Source organism: Phalangium opilio, unplaced genomic scaffold (genome assembly GCF_054372755.1).
Source record: "Phalangium opilio isolate 3A_F unplaced genomic scaffold, DU_Popi_V2 ptg000055l_1, whole genome shotgun sequence".
NCBI classification, from domain to species: domain Eukaryota; kingdom Metazoa; phylum Arthropoda; class Arachnida; order Opiliones; family Phalangiidae; genus Phalangium; species Phalangium opilio.
In genome coordinates, this window is record NW_028324174.1 from 1,220,884 (window position 1) to 1,240,115 (window position 19,232).

Sequence of the window (19,232 nt, forward strand, 5' to 3'; positions counted from 1 at the left end):
ACATTAATGTACACCTTTCATTGTTCAGGTTTCCCAGGGGCTCCTTCATCATTATTTCCTGGCATGTTTTAGCCGCTATTTTTTGACACTTTTTTGGCTTTTTTTTTTGGGCGTCCTGATTTGATTTTTTTCCAAGAACATTTTTGATGAAGTTTTTAATGTCGTTATCATCGTCTTAAAAAAACCAAACACATAATATTGCATCGCCTTAGGTTTTAGATCCCGTAAACCGACTAACAATAAAAGGATAATTAAGTTCAATGTTTATCGATTCTTCTGTCAATACGAAGGCTTTCAATAATTATTTCCCAGTGAATTTAAATATTCAATTCGTTACCGATTCCATTGACTATTATATATTAAGTAATACCACTAATCACGTAAAGTCCTGCTGTCCACTTTACACAAATGCAAGGGCACGATCTGTGTGTCGCGTAATTGATCCTATGATGTGATCGATATTGCTTGCGTGGTTGGTTCTACTCCTTGTTATAAAAACAAAACTATTGTGTTTCTTAAAATCATAAGGAAATAATTCCTGAAATTGTAACTAGCGGGTAGTTCTTAGAACTAGTAAAGCAATCAATAAAAGATAATTAGATTTTCCTTTTCAGCCTCCCTTTAAAAACAGGGTGAAAACGAAATTAAAGTGATTTTTTATTGATTATTCTACTAATTAATTATAAGACCTATTTGTATAGTGAAACATCCAGGAAATACCTTCAAGTTAGTTGGATATTTTATTGATAATATTTAATTAGCACCAAAGACCAATCGCGTTACGCCCAGGCTTGTTTACAAAGTCCCCGTGGCACGCTCCATGTCGAATGCAATTTGGTGCTAGCTTTGATAAAAATTGCGCGCAGTCTTACAATCTTTTCGCGAGATATTCTACAGGGCCGGTAGGCCCTTGTAGATATGATTTGATACTCTTTTGTAACGTTAAAGCAAATTTCACATGCATTTACCAATTTTCCTATGGAGATTAACATGGGGTTTTTCGTGATATTTAACCACCTCTAACTGAAAAACTAGAGCGAAGTTACTTTTCGAAATAATCTTAATTTAACAATTAAGTATTCAGGGTGTGCTATCGGCTAGTTTAATCAGAAAAAATTAAGTCTAAGTATGTTAGTTTTAGTTAATTACGGAAGTACGGCTCTTGGGTTAAACGTCAGGTTAACCTGTTAGCGCGCTGATACCCATTTCTTCAATTTTCAACCAGATTGAGAAAAAGGGAGGGCCTAGATTTGTGCCTCATAACAAGTTAATTTGACATTATCAGTTTGCTTCATTCTGTGGAAGTTGAACCTATAGCGCGAGCAGCCTGCGTCCGCGAGTAGCGTGATCCAGGAGGCTATGATCTTAAGAAGATAAGGCTCCATGGTTGAACTTGTTTTTGAGTAGTCGACGCTTGTTTAGTATTTTGTCGAGCTTGAACATCTTTATTTGGATTTTTACGCTTGTTTCGTATTTTGTCGAGCTTGAACATCTTTATTTGGATTTTCTATCTAACTGTAACACCCTTAGAAACAAATACGTCGTTATCAGGTCTAATTTTCGTCTAAAAAGTAATTCAGGTAAATAGTTACAGTTAATAGAGGTATTTATATCGTTTGAAATAAGTTTTTCGACGTTCTTTACGGCCAAGGCTTAGTAGAGTGTTTTTCCTCTTCAAATATTATTAGAAAAGCTAATTTCCAGCTCCTTTTTGGAATTCTGTTGTCTGTAGTCTGCTTCGTTTCCTGCTAGAAACATATCCTAGATTTTACCGGATTTACACTGTATTTATCATTGGCGCTTCCAATTTGAAGTAAAAATGGCATATGTATTCAATTTCTTAACGTGTTGATACTTGAAATAGAGTGTTTTCACCTTGTGAAAAGTTAGAAAACTTCAAATACTACTGAAATGATGACAAAAAGTTTAATGTGTTTTCGCTAGGGCAGTTAAACGAGTGGTGTTTACGTTAGCTCAGTTAATTCAACATTCCCATATGAGGTATACAGGGTTTCATTATTTGTTAATCTCACTAAAATTCTATAATTTGAAGGTGTGTGATATAATTCCTGAAACTCAACCAACGCATCATCAAAAACAATTTTTAATCCTAATGATGTTACGTAATCATTTTTTAAACTATTTATTACCAACAGTGGATTGTATAATCCATAAATATATGTAGCAGTGGTGCTGGTTAATCCAGGAGAACAGTGTCGTTATGTAATTTTATTAGTCAAATAATTTTCATGTTTACATCAGCGGAGATTTTTCCAATGTAACCACGTGGGAGTCAAAGGGTTACGCTGTTCGCCAATCGGTTACACGCTATTTCCACAGTCCACATTGCCGTTTGTTTATTTGTCTAAATTGCTATGAATTATTTACGCATTTGATGTAATTACTGACATAAAAGCCAAACTGTAGAATAGCGTCATTCATTAACTTAGTTCATAGATGTTCTTTCCGTTATCGCAAATTTAGCAAGGGTATGATAAAAATTGAACGCAATGTGTTGGAATAATCAAAAACTCCTCTAACCATTACAATAAAGGTCAATTATTTATTCAAACTCTTTTTATAACCTAAATGAACACTGCCGATACACAATCTAGCTTTAATTTAAAATTAAGTATAATTAAAGTGAAATTATACCAAAAATATACATTTTTTTGGATAAAAACTGAAATAACTTTTAAATAAACTATTTAAATAACATTAAAACTACCCAAGCCGTTGGTAAACCAAATGTTTTCTATTTCACGCTTAAATTAATTTATATTTTAATTAAAGTACTTTAATAGGCGTGAAACCCAAAAGTTTAGGGTAAAATAGATAAAGTTCGGCAAGAATCAAAAACGACACCAAACATTTCAGCCTGATAAGAGTTAACTACCGCTTTAAGACTGAAGTGACAGATATTATACAAAAATGTCTTGGTTTGAACCAAGGCCGAAAAACAAACGATATGAATGAGGTTTATCAATTGACTGAAGTTCAGATATTGCAATTTTTCTTTAATTATTATTATTATTAATTTAATCCTTATAATCACAATTTATTTCTATCAACTGAATTTACTGTTAATCGATTTATTCCCTCTAAATTTATTCAAAAAATTGCATATCTACGCTTTTTCAAGAACAATTCCATTTTCCGAAAACATTTTACCATGAAATTATTTTGAAGGGATTTCGTATCGGTGTTCACTAACATGTAAGCACATTGACGGACATAGTTTTAAATATTAGTGGCTTGACAATGAATCTTCAAGTTTGCACCACTAGTAGTCTTTTCAACGGTTACAATTTGCTGAGAAGACGGATATTCGATAAAATATGATAAAGAGAATTTATTTTGCACGGAATAATTAATAAAATAATGCCGTTTACTTAAGACATAGGAACAACGTTTGTCCCTTGTGGTTTCTTTTAGTAGGTAGCGCTTCTTTCATGGACTGGAAAAATATTATATAGGCATAACCAAGGTTAGGGTAAAGATTCTATAAAAAGGAAAACGTCTCAGTACCAATGATATTTATATTCTTTTCCTTCGGAATTATTACATAAACCACTCCATTCTAAACGAGTTATGCGAAGGAGGGCACACTAAAGCCCGCCCCTTCCAAAATTTTCTTAGTATATAAAATTTTGCAATCATCAGTGCTTGCAGTGTATGGGTCATCAGAGCCCGCTCCAAAAAACGCGGTCAGATCCAAATCTTTCCACATTGTAAACGATACGTGACTCCCTGGACTTGCCTGCCAACCTTAATAATCTATGACTACAAATTGTTTGCTCTTTTTAGGGAGTCAGCAGAATATTTCAAATATTCATTATTGATCCCTCAATACGTATTCCCTTCAAAATAATTAATTTCATGATATTATGTTTTTGGAAAATGGAATTGTTCTTGAAAAAGCGTAGATATGCAATTTTTTCAATTAATTTAGAGGGAATGGATCGATTAACAGTAAAATCAGTTGATAGAAATAAATTGTGATTAAGGATTAAATTAATAATAATAATAATTAAAGAAAAATTGCAATATCTGAACTTCAGTCAATTGATAAACCTCACTCATATCGTTTGTTTTTCGGCCTTGGTTCAAACCAAGACATTTTTGTATAATAACTGTTATTGTGTTGATGAAATTAGTGAATGGCTTTTTTTACCTGGGGAGGTAATGGTCAGATTTCCATTGGAATTTTACCAAACTGATTCAAAGACCGTTTTAACCGTTAACCATAAACTTTAATAGCGATATTATTAGGATAGTTTTTGTGCCACAAATTGTAATATTTCGATAACTAATTTTTGAGGATAATGTTTAGATTCCTTTAAGAATGTCTGTAACAAAGCTAATTTTACATGTTACGTGCGTTGATGGAAACTAATTCTCGAATGCGACACTAACAGAACACACAAATCATTTATTGAAGAACTAGAATCGCTTTTCAATATTTCCACGCGAATTAAGCTTGTCCAAGTCTACAATGAGTTGTTTAAAGATTTTATCAACCATAATCTCGAAAAAGGCTTACCTAAAAGTGAGTGCAAGTTAAATTTGGTTTTGAACTCGACCATGAACCTTTTGAATGAAGCTGTTTCTTCCGAAATCATGGAAAGGCAATTTTGGGTTAATCATTACAATCTCGAAGCATTTATTTTTTAAAATATATTTATGAAGGAGCAACGTCGTTGATGACTCATTCTCTGATAGAAATGACTTTTTGCAATTGATGAACCAAATTTGTCAACACCTATAGTAAATATTCCAAACACATATATCGTGCCAAAGTTCCCAGAGAGAATTTTGAAAATGATCAAAAAATACCCCGTGTTTTTTTAAGAGAGAATAGAACTCCAATCGCGATTATAATTTTTAAGACGTCATCCGATACAAGGAGTAAAAAATAATCTTCGAAAAGTGTTATTAACTTTGTTTTGTTTTCATTTTCAATTAAAAGGTATCCAACAAAACAAGAAAAAGACAGAATTTTCTCTGGACTGTTGGCTCGCTATCCTTTTTTAGAGGACAGAATAAAGTTGCCCAACAATAATGGTTATATAAGAACAAAATTATACTTTTTTGCTTCTATGGTTATTAGGAGGATTATGACCTTTCCCCTTTGATAGCATTCTTGGATGAAAGGCTTGAAAACTAAGTTAAAGCATGAAAGGTCAAAATATTCCCTTTATTAAAATAATGAATGATTAATTGGTCTATATTACATGAGTTTCACCTTATTGTTACCTATATTCGTTAGTGAATATTGTCTGTCTCAATGGTCACGTCGCATTGCTATTGATTAAATTGGTGATATATGGGTGAAACTCACATCACTGAGTAGTGATTAGATGACGTCAGGCAAGCTGATATCAATATGAGATTTACAATATTAAAGAGTTACTCGGGAAACAACTTTATATCATGCTAGATAGGAACGCAATAGTGTAACTTGGATGGATACTGGAAATCTAGAATTCACTAAATCATAGTGAATATTCGAGGTGTTGAAAGGTGTCAAGTCACGCCAAAAAAAGAACGCGAAAGCCTCAAATTATGCCATTGTGTATTGGAACAAGGGTAAACAACCCTTTGTTGCACACGTTCTACATGTCAGTGATGGTAAGTAAAACCAAACGTTTCTAACTTATGTAAACTGTCTTAAGTACCAAAGCTTAGTAAGGCGTTGTGTTTTTGAATAATTGAAATTGATCCAGAAAATAGGGTTAGGGCCAAGGCTTACTACGTCCTTTTAATACAAAACAATAAACAAAAAGTTTCATTTATTAATAATAATGACTACAGTGTAATATTAACGGCAATGTAAGATTGAATATATCGGAGTATATCGGGATAATTCAGTAGATATGTCGTACGTATCAAGAGTGAATTGGAACCTGAAGATGCTGAAAAGGAAGATGTGGAAAAGAACCATGATGTCATGAACACCACGATTCGAGCCAAAAATGATCCCATACCGCCCCGCAATATTGGTGGGTGACTAATATTTATTTGAAGTGTTCACCGATTATAACAATTACCCAAAAATTTTCTTATTGGCAGATTAGTCTAGAATAAACGAAGTTACGACGTACTTTACCAATTGTAAGCAAAGAAATATCTTCTCATGTGTTTGAGAAAGATCGCGATTGTGAAGTACTCTTCCCTCTTTCAGTAGTTTTTTAACCACTCCCGGTTCAAACACCCTCCCAAATTTCTCAGCACCACCAGGTACAAATAGCCCCGGTGCCCATAGCAAGCACATTGGAAGTGGTAGTACTCCAGCTGGTTCAAATAATTTAAATCATCAGTTTCAAAATTATCAATTTCAGAATCAAAATTTTCCGATTAATCAGTACGCGACTAATCAAGGCCATATGCCTTTTATAAATCAAGCGCCTAATGTTAATCCCAATTTTGGAAGTCAAATGTGGCACGCAGGATTCCCACCTCAACCTATCGGTAGAATAGATCCCCCGCCAGTTCCAAAATTTAGGCCTAACTCGGATCCCCTAGCTCTTCTAGCTAACGCCGACCGTTTCAAAAGAGTCTGTCGACTGAGCGACGCGCAAATTATGTCTTACATAGAGGTAATGCTCGAGGGCGACACCCTGTACTGGTGGGATAGAATCTCTCGTAGTGTGCAGTCTTGGGCTGATTTTCGTGATCAGTTTTGCCGCGCTTTCATGGGCGTTAATTACAAGGATGGCCTCCTAATCAAACTAACCCAAAGAAAGCAAAAGGAAGGCGAAAAGGTTCTTCCTTTCATGCTTGAAATGGAGCGTCTTTGCCTACAGGTAGATATGGCGATGGCTCCCCAACAAATAATTAGTCGAATCTTGCAGGGAATAAACCCACATTTGCATGCCTTCTTGACCGTACCCCCCAATGCTAGCCTTAACGAAGTTCAGGACGCGGTTCAACAAGCCGAAAATCTTTACGATTCCTGTAAGGAATACGATTCGAAGAGTACCCGTCGCGAGACCGTGCCTCCTTTTAACTATTCTAGGCCCCATCGTAACCAAACATTTACACCGGGACAGAATATTTCGGGCCAGTCGAACCCCACTCCCCACAACGTAGAGTCTCATGGTAGTTACCTCGTACCCGTTCGTTCTAGTGAAGAAACCATAATTTGCAATGAATGCGGTGATTTTAATCACAAATCCTATCAGTGCCCACAACTTCGTCCTAATTCTAGTCGTGGTAGCAAACACAAACGTAAAAATCACAATTCTCACAATGGCAACCGTGGCAATGTGGCTTCCATTACAGCCGCGGAGTACCATGCTCAAATATCAGGCGTGGTTCAGAGCGCTCTCGATGCGCTAGAGTTCTCTTCCCCACCCGAAGATGGTCCGCCGAACATAATAGGAATTATCGGTGCTAGTGATGTTTCGGATGTTTCATCCGAATTCGACCCAGACCTTCGTCCGAAAGTCCCAATAATTCTAGGAAATTATCAAGGAGACGTAATATTAGATAAAGGTGCCGAAATCTCGGTTATTTCAACTAAAGTATGGGAAGCCTCATGCGGTCAGACTAGTAAATTACGGCCTTGGTCCGGTCCTAGAGTAAATAACGCCAACCTTTCCCCTTTCCGAATAAAAGGAGAGGCGGAACTTAGTACCGCTATTGCAGGGCGTACTTGGGAATATATGTTTTTGCCATAAGTACCGATGTCGAAAGTGACATTATTTTAGGCTGGGATTTTGCTGAGTTCACTCAGATTTATCCTAAGCCTCATAACGAAACGTTTGTGTTCGGTAACGACCCGCAAGAATACCAGTTGGTTAGCCAATTAGAAACCGGTACAGAGAAGTCTGTGGGAGTACTTGCGAGTGCTTTCCCCTTACCCCCTTCTGACATACCGGTCAACAATAAACAGGCCACTATCGTCTCCATAATTCGAGACCTTCCCGAAGTAATTTCGGAACCTACTGGCTGCTGCCCTATTTTGCAGCTCCAAATAGATTTGAATTCCCGAGGGCCATTCAAATCTCGCGCCTACACCCTGTCTCCCCCGCGAAAAGCTATCGTGGACGCCCAGCTTGACGCAATGCTGGCCAAAGGTGTTGCATCATCCCCACCTGCTGCTACGGGTTATTCTCCCCACTTTAGGTTACCTGGTAGGGATTTCCACCGACTCCTTGAACGTGGTGAAACCACCCGTTCCCGGAATGTAATTTTAGACAATGCGCCACATTTGACTGAAAAGACTGCGGAAATAAATTCCAATGTGTTTAATAATTTCTCGCGATAAGGCGCCTGAAATCTAGTAACTTTACTCGTCCTTATATAAATAATTTGTTGTAACAAAAAAACAAAGCCAAAAAAATCTGTTTCGGGACTTCGCGTAAATTTCCAATTTGTTCTCGTTTTACAATTTTTTTTTCTCTTTGTATGTACTTTTTTTTATGTTCCTTGTATTTGTTTTTGTTTTGGTATTATGTTCGAAATCTCTATTTCCTGCGTTTCGCCGGGCTTCTTTAGGCTTTCGCTCCTTGCTCAACCCTAGTGGGGGGGTTTGTAACATTGGAATATAGATTCGTTACTAAAACCTGGTTATTTTCCATGCTCGATGGCTTCTCGCTAGTTTGGAGATTTTCCATCGTTCTAAAAGACCCACACCTGAGGAGCGAGGGACTAGCTAGAGCTTTTGAATGGAGATAGAAAATAACTGATGTTATCATGAACACGGGAGCAAGGGACTTCACCGTGTAAACCCTTGCTACCCTTTTTTGTATATTCTTTAGATTTGGTTTGAGAGTCGCAATAAAGTGTACTATTTTTAAACTTACCCCAACCGGCTTTATTTTATTTAAAACTTAGTCAAAACTAAGTAAAAACTTTGTAGCTGAGTTATTAGTTAGCCGTGGACATAAGAACACTATCGACTGCTACACGTACAGCGCCAATACACTTATGTAATAGTTTCGAATCGAAAAAACGAAACTTTATGAACTACGTCTCATCTACTAGGTTCGGACGCTATCCACATTCATCCTTAAACAGTCTGAAGAAGTGTTTAATATTAGTAGTCCTAATTTGATTGTGGTTTTTGCCTAAATGGGTTTTCCCAGAGCCTTTTTCCCACATGCGCTGTGGGTTTTTATGGTTCAAATTAGCTTATATTATGACATGAATATTTGACATCCATTGCATCGTTCGATAATGCTTTTAATAAATTTATTCGTGGATAGCTCAGACGTCAGAGTGGAAAATCAATTATTTAAAAATAAGTGTTTTAATATTAATAATTCAACTGTGATTATGGCTTTTTCCCAAATGGGTTTTCCAAGAACCTTTTTTCCAATATGCGCTGTGGGTTTTTATGGATCCAATTTGCTTAATGTTAAATTATACTGAAGGTTCCAATGTATATTGTTAAATAACTATTCAGTGTTGCATATAGATAGAAACGTTGAAGTATTATAAATACTGTTCTGTTAATGGTTTTTCAAGAACCTTTTGTTCCCATATGTATTGTGGGTTTTATGGTTTTAATTAGGTTATATTTAACTTTTACTGTACAGTTTAATGTATTATGTTATTTATTGCTTTGTATATATTTGAAGTGTTATAAATACTGTCTTCTGAGCATAATGTAATATTATAAATACCGTCTTCTGAGCCTAATGTACTTTCAGAATTTTATGGTTTTCAATTCAATGAAAAGTAAATAAAGTGAACGTTAAAATATATGACATCGTCCCTATATTATGTAAGATGAACCTCGTTCAGCCGTCGAAGGTAATTTAAGACAAGTAATGATAATAATATACATGTATGAAGTCAAGTCGATAAGTTTTGTAATATAGGGGGGGGGGTAGAGTTTCCACAGCAAGTGAGAGATATTGAAAAGGCTTGAACAATTGACTATTTTAAATTCAATAGATGCATATATTTAGGTTGTTTAAGGGGTAGTGATAGTCATCTCCACTCGAAGAGGTAATATTTTGGTTTTCCCAACTTGTTTACCTCTCCGAGTGACGATGACGTCACGGAGAGATATTACACGGGCCGTGTCTGTCTGTCTGTCAGACCCCACGTGACCGCGTTCGCAGTTTACAAATCGGAGCAAACAAATACACGATTTCTGGAACGCGTTCGCGTTTCACGGAAATTTGGCCATTCATCTGCCAACCCCACTCTTTACTAACTGGCTTCTAAGGACCACAATCTGCTAGTCTTTGTCCATCCCACATGGACGCTAGCCTGTACTTGCTGTCTCGTAAGCACCACCATCTTCTGTTTTTCGTCAATCCCACATTGACACCAGCTTCTGTGCACCACCATCTTCTGTTCTTCGTCAATCCCACATTGACACCAGCTTCTGTGCACCACCATCTTCTGTTCTTCGTCAATCCCACATTGACACCAGCTTCTGTGCACCACCATCTTCTGTTCTTCGTCAATCCCACATTGACACCAGCTTCTGTGCACCACCATCTTCTGTTCTTCGTCAATCCCACATTGACACCAGCTTCTATGCACCACCATCTTCTGTTCTTCGTCAATCCCACATTGACACCAGCTTCTGTGCACCACCATCTTCTGTTCTTCGTCACTCCCACATTGACACCAGCTTCTGTGCACCACCATCTTCTGTTCTTCGTCACTCCCACATTGACACCAGCTTCTATGCACCACCATCTTTAGGTCTTTGTCCATTCCGGCTTCTTCTCCATCGTTATCGTTTGGTTTTAAGATATACGCGGCGATCGGCTAGGGTTACGAGAAACGTCTAGCCTCCCAATGGCAGGGCTTCCACCATCGGTTCACGCGAATGCGTTTTTATCTATTATTATAATGGAAACGAACTGTATATATACCCCAAAATTTGAAGAAAGCGGGCAATAGGGGTACCCTTCACTTTAAACGTCAATATTAGCAAAGCTTCGAAAGAAAATAGGAACAACTTTATTTTAAACGATTTAACTATTTTTAAAGTTATTTACTGGCGATTAAAATAATTAATATCATTTATATTTAATTAATTATTTAAGATAAACTTATTTCTATGTAATGACACAAGTGAGAGTTTTTATAGAACGAGTAATGAAGATTGCATCCGAATCGAAACACTACACGCACATCAAAGTTAATATAAAGCGAGTAGGATGATAAGATCTCTTACAAAACGATAACATTTCCTTTTTGCAGAATGATAAATGGAAATATTTTAAATATTTTTCGGCATTACGATTCTTTAAGTAGTTGTGTAGCTAAAAATCTCTGTTTCATCTTAATTCTAGGAGAGCGGTCGTTCTCTTAGATAAGACTTGATACCGCCTCTAATGCTAAAGGAGGGTTCTTTGATTGGCCGTAACGTTTTTCGTATTGTGTTTGCTGCTTTGAAATTTTGCCAGTGAACTAACATTTGGGCCCTAATTTTGTGGTTAAAATTTCAAAAAGATCCAACTAATAGTTAATTCTATAATGAAAAAAGTTGTTAAGGGTGGTTTTAGAATCCATAAAATTAATCCGACATTTGGTGAAAGATACAATATTCTTCCGTAGACATAACATGGGAATTTTAAAAAAAAGAGCATTTTCTCAGATGGAATATAAGGAAAACTATTCACTCGTTACGTTTGCGAACCATCTTAAATGAAAGATAACACTTCATTCTACCGACTTTTCAAGTTTCATAAAGATCAATTAAGTTTAAGTATTGATTTTTATCATTATTAACACATACTTTGACTTACGTTGTTTTGGGTATTGGAATTACAGCGTTTTACCACTGTTAGTTAGCCCTAATTTTTTAAATTGGACTTACGGCGTTTTTGTTGTGATTCACGCCGTTAGAGGGATATTAGGCAAGAAAATCATGGCGTTTGAGCTCTTGTTGGTGCTTTGCCCGGGTGCTTGTGGGTACTAGTGGGTGCTTGTGGGTGCTTGTGGGTACTTGTGGATGCTTGTGGGTACTAGTGGGTACTTGTGGGTGCTTGTGGGTGCTTGTGGGTGCATGTAGGTACTTGTGGGTGCTTGTGGGTACTTGAAGGTGCTTGTGGGTACTTATGGGTTCTTGTGGGTGCTTGTGGGTACTTGTGGGTTCTTGTGGGTGCTTGTAGGTACTTGTGGGTGCATGTAGGTGCTTGTGGGTGTTTGAAGGTACTTGTGGGTGCTTGTAGGTATTTGTGGGTACTTGTGGGTTCTTGTGGGTGCTTGTAGGTACTTGTGGGTGCATGTAGGTGTTTGAAGGTACTTGTGGGTGCTTGTAGGTATTTGTGGGTACTTGTGGGTGCTTGTAGGTACTTATGGGTACTTGTAGGTACTAGTGGGTACTTGTGGGTGCTTGATGGTTTTTGTGGGTGCATTTAGGTACTTGTGGGTACTTGCGGGTGCTTGTAGGTGCTTGTGGGTGTTTGAAGGTACTTGTGGGTGCTTGTAGGTAATTGTGGGTGCTTGTAAGTACTTATGGGTACTTGTAGGTACTTGTGGGTGCTTGTGGGTACTTGTGGGTGCTTGTGGGTACTAGTGGGTACTTGTGGGTGCTTGTGGGTGCTTGTGGGTGCATGTAGGTACTTGTGGGTGCTTGTGGGTACTTGTGGGTGCTTGTGAGTACTAGTGGGTACTTGTGGGTGCTTGTGGGTGCATGTAGGTACTTGTGGGTGCTTGTGGGTGCTTGTGGGTACTTGTGGGTGCTTGTGGGTACTTGTAGGTACTTGTGGGTGCTTGTGGGTGCTTGTGGGTACTTGTGGGTGCTTGTGGGTGCTTGTAGGTACTTGTGGGTTCTTGTGGGTACTTGTGGGTTCTTGTGGGTGCTTGTGGGTACTTGTGGGTACTTGTGGGTTGTTATGGGTACTTGTGGGTGCTTGTGGGTACTTGTGGGTGCTTGTGGGTACTTGTGGGTACTTGTAGGTGCTTGTGGGTGCTTTTGGGTGCTTGAGGGTGTACTTGTAGGTGCTTGTGGGTACTTGTGGGTTCTTGTGGGTGCTTGTGGGTACTTGTGGGTTCTTGTGTGGATTGTGGGTACTTGTGGGTTCTTGTGGGTGCTTGTAGGTACTTGTGGGTGCATGTAGGTGCTTGTGGGTGTTTGAAGGTACTTGTGGGTGCTTGTAGGTATTTGTGGGTACTTGTGGGTTCTTGTGGGTGCTTGTAGGTACTTGCGGGTGCATGTAGGTGTTTGAAGGTACTTGTGGTTGCTTGTGAGTACTAGTAGGTACTTGTGGGTGCTTGATGGTACTTGTGGGTGCATTTAGGTACTTGGGGGTACTTGCGGGTGCTTGTAGGTGCTTGTGGGTGTTTGAAGGTACTTGTGGGTGTTTGAAGGTACTTGTGGGTGCATGTAGGTACTTGTGGGTGCTTGTGGGTGTTTGAAGGTACTTGTGGGTGTTTGAAGGTACTTGTGGGTGCATGTAGGTACTTGTGGGTGCTTGTGGGTACTTGTGGGTGCTTGTAGGTACTTGTGGGTGCTTTTAGGTACTTGTGGGTGCTTTTAGGTACTTGTGGGTGCCTGTGGGTGCTTGTGGGTACTTGTGGGTGCTTTTAGGTACTTGTGGGTGCTTTTAGGTACTTGTGGGTGCTTGCCCCGGGTACTTGTGGGTGCTTGTAGGTATACTTGTGCGTGCTTGTAGGTACTTGTGGGTGCTTGCCCCGGGTACTTGTGGGTGCTTGTAGGTATTTGTGGGTACTTGTGGGTTCTTGTGGGTGCTTGTAGGTACTTGCGGGTGCATGTAGGTGTTTGAAGGTACTTGTGGGTGCTTGTAGGTATTTGTGGGTACTTGTGGGTGCTTGTAGGTACTTATGGGTACTTGTAGGTACTACTACGTACTTGTGGGTACTTGTGGGTGCTTGTAGGTACTTATGGGTACTTGTAGGTACTAGTAGGTACTTGTTGGTACTTGTGGGTGCTTGAAGGTACTTGTGGGTGCTTGTAGGTGCTTGAAGGTACTTGTGGGTGCTTGTAGGTACTTGTGGGTACTTGCGGGTACTTGTGGGTGCTTGTAGGTGCTTGTGGCTGTTTGAAGGTACTTGTGGGTGCTTGTAGGAATTTGTGGGTACTTGTGGGTTCTTGTGGGTTCTTGTGGGTGCTTGTAGGTACTTGTGGGTGCTTGTAGGTACTTGTGGGTACCGATGTTGTATAGATTTTCGAAGGCTTCTTGGACCATTCTTGAGTGCGACGTGCAATATTACATACTCTCTTAATTTTATATAACATTCAAATATTTTCCAAAAGTTCAATGTACATTTAAAACTGAAATAATTGGGAGTGTGCCCAAGTTGGGACCACCTCTGATAGAACAAAACCAAAGTTGCATAGATTTTCGAAGGCTTCTTGGAACATTCTTGAGTGCGACGTGCAATATTATATACTCTCTTAATTTTATATAACATTCAAATATTTTCCAAAAGTTTAATGTACATTGAAAACTGAAATAGTTGGGAGTGTGTCCGAGTTGGGACCACCTATGATAGAACAAAACCGATGTTGCATAGATTTTCGAAGGCTTCTTGGAACGTTCTTGAGTGCGACGTGCAATATTACATACCCTCTTAATTTTATATAACATTCAAATATTTTGCAAAAGTTCAATGTACATTGAAAACTGACAAAGTTGTGATTGTGTCCGAGTCGGGACCACCTATGATAGAACAAAACCAAAGTTGCATAGATTTTCGAAGGCTTCTTGGAACATTCTTGAGTGCGACGAGCAATATTACATACCCTCTTAATTTTATATAACATTCAAATATTTCGCAAAAGTTCAATGTACATTGTAAACTGAAATAGTTGAGATTGTGTCCGAGTCGGGACCACCTCTGATAGAACAAAACCAAAGTTGCATAGATTTTCGAAGGCTTCTTGGAAAATTCTTGAGTGCGACGTGCAATATTGCTTACCCTCTTAATTTGATATAACATTCAAATATTTTCCAAAAGTTCAATGTACATTTAAAACTGAAATAGTTGGGAGTGTGTCCGAGTTGGGACCACCTATGATAGAACAAAACCAAAGTTGCATAGATTTTCGAAGGCTTCTTGGAACATTCTTGAGTGCGACGTGCAATATTATATACTCTCTTAATTTTATATAACATTCAAATATTTTCCAAAAGTTTAATGTACATTGAAAACTGAAATAGTTGGGAGTGTGTCCGAGTTGGGACCACCTATGATAGAACAAAACCGATGTTGCATAGATTTTCGAAGGCTTCTTGGAACGTTCTTGAGTGCGACGTGCAATATTACATACCCTCTTAATTTTATATAACATTCAAATATTTTGCAAAAGTTCAATGTACATTGAAAACTGACAAAGTTGTGATTGTGTCCGAGTCGGGACCACCTATGATAGAACAAAACCAAAGTTGCATAGATTTTCGAAGGCTTCTTGGAACATTCTTGAGTGCGACGAGCAATATTACATACCCTCTTAATTTTATATAACATTCAAATATTTCGCAAAATTCAATGTACATTGTAAACTGAAATAGTTGAGATTGTGTCCGAGTCGGGACCACCTCTGATAGAACAAAACCAAAGTTGCATAGATTTTCGAAGGCTTCTTGGAAAATTCTTGAGTGCGACGTGCAATATTGCTTACCCTCTTAATTTGATATAACATTCAAATATTTTCCAAAAGTTCAATGTACATTTAAAACTGAAATAGTTGGGAGTGTGTCCGAGTTGGGACCACCTATGATAGAACAAAACCAAAGTTGCATAGATTTTCGAAGGCTTCTTGGAACATTCTTGAGTGCGACGTGCAATATTACATACCCTCTTAATTTTATATAACATTCAAATATTTTCCAAAAGTTCAATGTACATTTAAAACTGAAATAGTTTTGAGTGTGTCCGAGTTGGGACCACCTATGATAGAACAAAACCAAAGTTGCATAGATTTTCGAAGGCTTCTTGGAACATTCTTGAGTGCGACGTGCAATATTACATACCCTCTTAATTTTATATAACATTCAAATATTTTTTAAAAGTTCAATGTACATTTAAAACTGAAATAGTTGGGATTGTGTCCGAGTTGGGACCACCTATGATAGAACAAAACCATAGTTGCATAGATTTTCGAAGGCTTCTTGGAACATTCTTGAGTGCGACGTGCAATATTACATACCCTCTTAATTTTATATAACATTCAAATATTTTCCAAAAGTTCAATGTACATTGAAAACTGACAAAGTTGTGATTGTGTCCGAGTCGGGACCACCTCTGATAGAACAAAACCAAAGTTGCATAGATTTTCGAAGGCTTCTTGGTCCATTCTTGAGTGCGACCTGCAATATTACATCCTCTCTTAATTTTATATAACATTCAAATATTTTCCAAAAGTTCAATGTACATTGTAAACTGAAATAGTTGGGAGTGTGTCCGAGTTGGGACCACCTATGATAGAACAAAACCAAAGTTGCATAGATTTTCGAAGGCTTCTTGGAACATTCTTGAGTGCGACGTGCAATATTACATACCCTCTTAATTTTATATAACATTCAAATATTTTTTAAAAGTTCAATGTACATTTAAAACTGAAATAGTTGGGATTGTGTCCGAGTTGGGACCACCTATGATAGAACAAAACAATAGTTGCATAGATTTTCGAAGGCTTCTTGGAACATTCTTGAGTGCGACGTGCAATATTACATACCCTCTTAATTTTATATAACATTCAAATATTTTCCAAAAGTTCAATGTACAGACTGTTAAAGAAGTCTTTGCGCGTTGCGTTTTTCGCACATATTTTACTATTATTCAAAAACTATTAGAGCTAGCGCTCTGGAATAAAGTGCGTTATAAAAGTTTTGCATGTATCTTTCATATTTTACCCGTTCAAAAGTTGTCCTTTGCATACTTATACCGGAAACCTTAAATGTCAAAATTATCAACTTTGAAAATATTGATTTCTCGAGGATATAAATGCGATTTTCGGATTCCTTGGGGTCGATTCATATTTGAAAAGTGTTCATCAAATTCAATTCCGATGAATAGATCACGAGTAATCAGCCTTTATTCAAAATCTGGCAAACTTGGTTAGAGTGGCGATAATTCATCATCGAGTATCGAATCTTTGTCATAATAATGCTTGTTAGATGTTATGACACCTTATGCGTATATATATGATTGGTCTTGTGGCGCAATACTTTGAAACAAATCAGACGTTCATTAAAGGGATGGTGAAGTGGAAAATAAAGTAATCTTTTATTGATTCTTCTATAAGACCGATCTGCATAGTGAAACCTCCAGGAAATAACACCGAACGATTTTTAAACTACGATTAGTTTGAAATTTCATGGATAATTTTAAATATGGATCTCCGACCAATCGCGTAGCGCCCCGCCTTTTTATCAACAATTTTCTCTTGGAACGCTCCGTGTTGAATCAATTTATGGCGAGATTTTAAAAAAAATTGCACGATGTGACAATTGTGGCGCGAGACATGGAACGTGCCACGAGAATTTTGTAAACAAAAAGGCACGGCGTTACGCGATTGGTCGGAGGTCCTTATTTAAAATTATTCTTAAAATCTTAGCCTAATTTGAATATTAAAATCAATGAGAGGTATTTCCTAAATTTTTCATTATACAGACTGGTCTTATAATTAGTAGAAGAATCGATAAATAAAATCACTTAATTTTCCACTTCACCCTCTCTTGAAGAGAAAACTCGCGTCTTTTGAAGAGGAGAAGCGGTTTGAAAATATTGTTATTTGGGCCATGATATCATAATATTTAGAACTCATATTAGTTACGTCTGGGTCTTCAGCTCGACTCATTGCAGCCTAGTGAAAATCTCATTCATGATGGCGTATGCGCTGCACGAGATGCCTTCAAACAGAAAAATTCGACTGTTCCATACATGGAACAACTTCAGAGGAGATGGGTTCTATGCTAGGAACATCCGCTACGCGATTGAGCTTCGCTAAACGGAGCCTTGGGTTGCCCATAGCCTCCCGCGTTTAGCGCAAATGTGAGGCCATTGAAAGATCTTTATTTTAGAAACAGGCATAGGGAACATAGTAATGTGGGCGCGAGTCAAAGTCCCGGACCCCCTTCCTCGGGACGGTGGGATATCAAAGAAGAGGCTGGTCATAGCGACAAAGGTAAAAAGGAATTACGTATTTTTCGCCGTCCCAGTAAGCAACGTCATAAAAACCTAGTTTAAGTGAGCCAATCTGAAATTTTAAACTTTTTATTACGTGTTGGAGGGAGGGGCTCTATACTGGGCTATGAGTCGGACTGAATTAAACGCTAACCGTTCTCTATTCCTATCTCTAAAATTAAGTCTATCTCTGTTGAGGCTTAATAATAAAGCCGACCGCAACCAAAGCGTGGGCAAAGGCGTATTTCACAACTGACGTTCAAATAGAAAAGCCTAAAAATTAAATGAAAAAAAAAATGAATGCCGGTAAGAATGATCACAACCGAAAATAACAGCTAACAGCTAAAACGAACCCGAACTTGAAGTTGGTCTCTCTGTGCTGCGGGTCTGCTACTCCTTTCGTTTATTTTCTATGGCAAAAATACTAACTTTGGGAGGTATTGGGGATATTAGGCCATTTTGTGTTTTAAGACTTTTATTGTGTAGGAAAGAAAACGACCCTGTTTAAAGAAACTTTGGATAATTTTTAATATTTAGTTAAAAGTTGAAATTTATTTATAAAATTTGGACGAAAATTTTTAAATAACAAGACTTCCTTTGAGTTTCAAATCGAAGAATGTTCGTGTGCTTTATTGAACAAATTTTTACAAAAAAGACAGTCACTTTCAGTTTCAATTGTTGCTTTTATTGGACATCCCCTAGCCGTTAAAGGAATAATGAAGCGGAAAATAGAGTGATTTTTTGATCGATTTTTCTTATTATAAGACCATTATATGCACAGTGAAACATCCAGGAAATACAGTCTCCGAATGATTTTAAAATTCAAATTAGGTTCAGATTTTAAAGATAATTTGAAATAAGCACCACTCACTAATAGCTTAACGCCATGCCTTCTTGTTATCAAAATTTCCGTTGCACGCTCTCGCGCCACGATAGTCATATCGCAAGCAACTTTTATTAAATCTCGCGATAAATTTCATTCGGCGTGGAGCGTGCCACGAGAATTTTGTCAATAGGAAGGCAGGGCGTTACGCGATGGGTCGGAGGTCATTATTTCAAATTTTCCGTAAAATCTGAACCTAATTTGAATCATTCGGATATATTTCCTGGATGTTTCGCTATCTAGAACGGTCTTATAATTAGTAGAAGAATCGATAAAA